This window comes from Lipotes vexillifer, unplaced genomic scaffold, assembly GCF_000442215.2.
Source record: "Lipotes vexillifer unplaced genomic scaffold, Lipotes_vexillifer_v1.1 scaffold505, whole genome shotgun sequence".
Classification (NCBI taxonomy): Eukaryota; Metazoa; Chordata; class Mammalia; order Artiodactyla; family Lipotidae; genus Lipotes; species Lipotes vexillifer.
In genome coordinates this window covers 3,091,476-3,098,340 of record NW_006785581.1, presented here as the reverse complement: position 1 = coordinate 3,098,340, position 6,865 = coordinate 3,091,476, and the positions used below count along the sequence as shown (strand labels likewise).

Below are 6,865 nucleotides of genomic sequence, written 5' to 3'. Positions count from 1 at the left end.
CGGGGGGGGGGGGTCTGACTCCTCTTCATATACAATTGCGGCAAATCATCTTTTTTTAACCCTCAGTCAACCATCCTGCTTTCAGAGTTACCTGGTCATTTCAATTCCCAAGCTTTTCTACAGTTCATGCATGAATTAGATGAGTTCCTTTTGGCTTCCACTGAAAGGCGCCTAGAAATCACCCTTCCCCACTCTCTAGGTCACTTTTCATTTGTCTATCAGCTTTCCATCGTCTAAAAGCTGGGTAACATCTCCTAAATACTGTTGCCTGGTGTCCCTTTTTTTTTTCTTGGGGGTTTATAGCTTTTTTTTTTTTTTTTGCGGCCCGGGAGCCTCTCCCCGCTGTGGCCTCTCCCGTTGCGGAGCAGAGGCTCCGGACGCGCAGGCCCAGCGGCCATGGCTCACGGGCCCAGCCGCTCCGCGGCATATGGGATCCTCCCTGACCGGGGCACGAACCCGTGTCCCCTGCATCGGCAGGCGGACTCCCAACCACTGCGCCACCAGGGAAGCCCAGGTTTATAGCTTTTTAAAAAACTTTTTCGCCATCATTTTAGTGAAACGTTTGGAGAAAATGAACACAAACTATATGTTCAATTATCCAAATTTAACTGGAAATCTGTGTCCATTTTATATTTAAAACAAAACTCAGCTGAAAACTTATGTCCACACAAAAACCTGCACTTGAATGTTTTTAGCAGCTTTATTCATAGTTACCAAAACTTGGAAGTAATCAAGATGTCCTTCAGTAGGTGAATGAATAAACTGTGGAATATTATTTACATACAATGGAATATTATTTAGCGCTAAAAAAAAACATGAGCTATCAAGCCATGAAAAGACATGGAGGAATATTAAATGAATATTACTAAGTGAAAGAAGTCAGTCTGAAAAGGCTCCATACTGTATGATTACAATTATGTGAAACTATATGACATTCTGGAAAAGGCAAAATTATGAGACAGTAAAAACATCAATGGTTGCCATGGGTTATGGGGTAGGGGTGGGTTTGTGGGGGAGGTTTGAATAACTGAAACACAGAGGATTTTTAGGACAGTGAAAATATATCATATTGTTGGATACATATAATTATACATTTGTCCAAACCTATAGAATATATAAGACCAAGAATGAACCCTAAAGTAAACCACAGACTTTGGGTGATTATGATGTGCCAATGTAGGTTCATCAATTGTAACAAATGTACCACTCTGGCGGGGGATGTGGATGATGGAGGAGGCTGTGCATGTGTGGAGGCAGGGGGTACATGGGAAATCTATATAATTCTCCTCAATTTTGCTATGAACCTTAAACTTCTCTTACAAAACGCCTTAATTTTTTAAAAAAAGAAATCCCTACCTTAACTGTGTAAAACTCGAAAGAGGGCCCATGTTTCTCTCTTTTAGGCATAGATAAAACACAACATTCATCACAGAAAAAATTCCAATGTCTGAGCCTACACCAGTTTTAAATTTCCTCATTGAGATCAGTTAGATGATCTCACACAATGTTAAAGTATCTCCTCTCTAATGAAGCCTACTTCTCCATCTCCATCTTAATGCCTCTCATTCTTGCTCTATACACACCAAGAACACAGGCCAAGTGTGAGGGTCTTTTCACTGGCTCACTATCATACTATCCTTTAAAATTTTTTCTTTGTTCTAGATCTTAATACTACCTAAAAATATCTTTTCTCCTGCTTATCTGTTTTAGTTTCCTGTTGCTGTGGTAACAAATGAACACAAGCTTAGTGGCTTAAAACAACACAAATATATTTTCTTTGAGTTCTGTAGGTTAGAAGTTGGACACAGTTCTCATGAAGCTAAAATCAAGATGCCAGTGGGGCTGCATTCTTCTAGATGCTCTAGGGGAGAATCTGGTCCTAGTTTTTTGTTGTTGTATGTTTATTTTAAAGAAACTGATGTTTATTTTCAGTCAATCGTATTCCATTTTTCTGTGGAGGAGCCCGTGGAAGAACAGCTTAAGACCACTTAGTGGTCATTCCTCCTACCAATTCAGTGTCCTGACCAGTGGGAGCTGCAGACCAGTCCCCAGTGGCAGGCTGAGCCCTGCAGTCTTCCCTAGGGAACTGGTGAATAGGCACAGAGGGCACCTGTGCCTTCAGATGCAGGGTCTGTAACCTCAGATGGAGTGGCAGTAAATTCAGGGGCTGGAGTGGTATAAACACGCTTATAAACAGAGTGTTTCTTTTTTAGTGTACTACACATTCCAACAAATTGGAGCACTCTATTGCTAACAAAAGCCCCATTCTCTGTTTTTCTGCCTTTATGTTCACTGTTACTCTCACCCTGAAATTCCTCCTGGGTCACATCCTTTCCAGCAGCAGCCTACACTTCCTTTTCAATCTCTTCAGCATTCTGTACAAGTAGAGATAAGGCATGACCTCTCATGGGTGCTCACGTGGTACCACACATGCACAGAACTTCCTGCGCCAGTGTCCACCACGTCCAACCCACTGTTGTGGTAGAGGGTGGCATGTCCACATAGTGCAGAGGAGAATCTGTTACACAGAGCCGTGGCAGACAGGTTAGCATAAGACAGCTCTGTAAGAGGCTAGTGGTCAGCCCTGGGGTCAATAACCACCAGAAGACATGGTTCCTGGAAGGCTCCTTGGATCTGATTAGTGAAGGTTCCAGAAGCAAAGCGGCCAGCAATAAAAATGGCTCTGGTAGCAGCAGCAAACTTCAGCCCAGCCCTGTAGCTAGTGTTCCTGGAGGATATGACACTGGTATCAGCCAGATTTTCAATGGCAACAATGGTACAAACCATCAGAAAAAGCTTCTCCCAGGTCCTCTTCAGATTTATGATGTAGATGCCATCAGCTCTTTCCTTTGTAGATGTATATTTATTTGGAAGTCAACACTGGTGCCACCTAAGTACATTCCTGATGCAAGAAATTTGAGGACATCCTCCTCCTTCATTTGCAGGCTAGCAAGGGCTCCAGACATTGTGAAAGTTTTCCTTTAAGTTAGGATGTAAAACCAGGACATTTTCATATGAATCCCTGCTTGGGTAGCACAGAAAGGCACAACAGGTTTTGTTTTGTTTTGTTTTAACATCTTTATTGGAGTATAACTGTTTTACAATGGTGTGTTAGTTTCTGCTTTATAACAAAGTGAATCAGCTATACATAAACATATATCCCCATATCTCCTCCCTCTTGTGTGTCCCTCCCACCCTCCCTATCCCACCCCTCTAGGTGGTCACAAAGCACCGAGCAGGTGGGGTTTGGACTAGGATTTGTTTTCCAAGGAATGTGAATGGCTTTTGCCCCTCTCTCTTATGACATTTCCCTCCTAAATGGATCTTTACTTACCAGTCTGTGCCAGTCTCCAGTCCATTTTTCACGCACCGGTGGGATTCATCTCCCTGATGCAACAATCGGATCATTCTACTTGCTTTAGCACAATCTTTCTGAACTTCAATCTCTTCAAAGAATAATTTCCAAGGTCTTCCTGACAGTTGCTCAGGGGTCAACAACTGGTCTGAATCTACCATTCCAAATCAGTTTCCCATGTTTCTTTTTTAGTGTACTACACATTTCAACAAATTGGAGCACTCCGTTGCTAACAAAAGCCCCATTCTCTGTTTTTCTGCCTTTATGTTCACTGTTACTCTCACCCATAACATCCTTTCTCCTTGCCTTTCGTTCAATGCCCAACATTATTCATCATTCAAGACCCAGATCAAACGTATTCTCTTTAATTGAGTTCCTTCCTTTATCATCTCACTGGAAATTGAGATCCAGCCCTGACATTGGCAGAAATGTACAACCTTGAAGAAGGTAATTAAACTTCATCATGCTTCAGTTTCTTTATCTGTTAAATGTAATAAGTTATATCTACCTTTTGCATATTAAATTAAATAGTGTGTGTAAGCCATCACTCACAGTGCCTGTCATATAAGTATTTAATACGTGAGAGTGATTATTATTATTAATCTATACTTTTATATGACACCTATCAGTTTCTGCCTTGCAGTCTTTGAAGGTGGATCCCATATTTGCATCATGTGCATTTTTCATAACTCTTGTCAAAATATCTGACAAACAGTATAAACAGTGAATAAGGTTGAATAAATAAATAAATCCTCCTAAACTTTATTACTAGGCTCCCCTGTGGCAAAGTGTACTGTATTATTTCCCTAGGGCTGCCATAACAGGTTACCATGTATTGGGTGACTTAAAGTAACAGAAACTGTCCCTCTCACAGTGGAGGAGGCTAGCAGTCCAAACTCAAGGTGTCAGCAGGATTGTTTCCTTCTGTGAGGGGGAAATTGTTCCATATCTCTCCTAGTTTCTAGTGTTTGGTGGCAAGTTTCATAGTTCCTTAGTGTGTAGATGTGTCCCTCAAATTTCTGCCTGTATCTTTACATTGTTTTCTTCTCTGTGTCTCCGTGTCCTCTCTTATTACAAAAAAAATCAGTCATTGGATTTAAGGTTCACCCCAAATCCAGAATGATTTCATCTCAAGGCCCAAATAAGGTCACCTTCCAAAGTTTGGGTAGACGAGTTTTGTGGAAACACTGTTCAACACACGACAAGTATGTACAAGGCTCCTTCCCATTTACAGCAAATTGTAATCAAGAACATAAATTCTAGCCTGACTGCTTAAGTCCAGGCCCTGTCCCACCGTTACTGGATTGTGGCTTTGGTTACACTACTTAACTATACCCAGTTTCAGTTTCTGTGTGAGTGAAGTAAGGATAAATAATAATATCTACCTTAAAGTGTTTCTATGTAGATTAAAAGAGATAAGCCTTATAAAGGACTTAGTATAGCCCAGTTGTTTTTTTTTTTTTTTTTTATAATACACAATGTATTTATTTATTTATTTATGGCTGTGTTGGGTCTTCATTTCTGTGCATGGGCTTTCTCTAGTTGTGGCAAGTGGGGGTCACTCTTCATCGCGGTGCGCAGGCCTCTCACTATCGCGGCCTCTGTTGTTGCGGAGCACAGGCTCCAGACGCGCAGGCTCAGTAATTGTGGCTCACGGGCCCAGTTGCTCCATGGCATGTGGGATTTTCCCAGACCAGGGCTCGAACCTGTGTCGTCTGCATTGGCAGGCAGATTCTCAACCACTGCGCCACCAGGGAAGCCCAGCCCAGTTGTTATTAATCAGTCAGTAAGTCCTGGTTTCTTCTTTTATTTATTTATTTTTATTGGGTAGGTCTGTCCACGTGGAAAGCTTACTACCCCTCCCACTTTTTACTTGACTAACTCCTTCTAAATATTTGTGTCTCCGCTTAAGTGTCATTTCTTCAAGGAGGCATTCTCTGACATCTCAATAGAATCTAACAGTCCTCAATCCCTTTTCTCATTCCTCATCACAATTGTGTAATGGCTGGTTAATGATTATGATCAAATAGTAATCGAATACACTTTAGCTAATTAACCTTTAGTATCTGACTCCCCGTGGAGAACTCTCTTTAGTTTGATGCGGACTCAGATTGCCTGGGATTGAATCCTGGCTCCTTCCCTCTTCCTCCTTGGGTGAGTTCCTTAATCTGCTCAAGTCTCAGTTTCCTCATATGAAATGGCTGTAATAACATTACTTACATCAAGCAATTGTACGAATCAAATGAGATCCTGTATGTAAAACATACAGCTCACAGTGCCTGGTACATCCAAGTGCTTAAAAATGGCTATTTAGTATTAATATTTTTTTCAGTTTCTGGCATCTAGTTGAGGAAGTGAATGAATTAATACTGAATGAATGAGCCAGGTTATTGGCCAAATCTAGGAATACAACCTGTGCAGCAGAATAGTGTGGCAATTTAATATGCTCCTATGACCTTGTCCTCATTAGAGATTTTCTCTAACCAAAGGAGCTAGAAAGCCCAATGGAAGAGGCGCCTAACACCTCTGACCCAAATAATTTCCTCTATTATAACCTTTACAATCCCATTAAAACCAGAATTTAAAACATAAAAGGTCCATAGAATCCAATTTGTTTCTAGCCCTAGGGTGGTCTTTTAGAGATGGACAAAGCCTTCTGGGAGGGCAGCGAAAAAGATCAGCTAAGGCAAGTCTGGGTCCTTAACAGGTGAAGTGTGTCTGGAGGCAACAATGCTTTAGTATGAGGAGGGATAGAAAGTCATCAGGACTTTGCAGCTTTTAATGTGCTTCTCTACAGTCTAGGGGAAAATAACAATGTTATACGGACATTAAGAAAAGCAGCTTCAATATTTAAAAGAAAATTATTCACTACCCTAAGAATAAATTGGTGCTCTGGAATAAATATGCCCATTGGAAAGCAAGCAATATTTATTTCTGCATTGTCTACATAGCAGAAGAGACAATTTAGTGGCACAGCTTTGCAATCAGAATGAACTGGTTTGAAACTCTGGTGCAAATGTCACTTTCTTTTGAAAATGAGTCATGAATCACACAGGTTTTAAATTTACTTTGGGGTGGGGGGGAGCTGGCAGTTTGATCGCTGATGTCATTTATATTTCCTTAAATAGAGGAAACTGAAACAATGACTTTTTTTTTTTGGTCGAGACACATAATTTTAGAAATTAAAGATTATTTAGTTCAAAGATCTTAATTCACAAATGATAAAACTGAGGAGCAGAGAGATTAAGTGACTTGACTAGGGTCACACAGCAATTTAGTATTTTGGATTCAGAATTCAAAACTAAATTCTGATTCAAAACTAGATTCAAACTGATACCTGATGCCACAGGTTATCAGATCTCTCTCCCCCATGCTTGGCTCACCTACTAGAGGCAGCTGTTCCATTGAAGGATAAGATGCAGCATCATGCAAGTCCTGGACTAGAAGGGCATTGAAGATTTATTTCCTCTGCTCACTGAATTTCAAGTCCACAGTTCTATTATCCTCCAC

At 40.9% G+C, this 6,865-nt stretch overlaps 1 pseudogene; it reads right to left on the bottom strand.

Annotated features, from left to right (window-relative positions):
- Nucleotides 1–1,978: 1,978 nt before the first annotated feature.
- LOC103070470 (40S ribosomal protein SA-like) lies at nt 1,979–2,966 on the bottom strand (annotated as a pseudogene).
- Between the last annotated feature and the right edge of the window lie 3,899 nt (nt 2,967–6,865).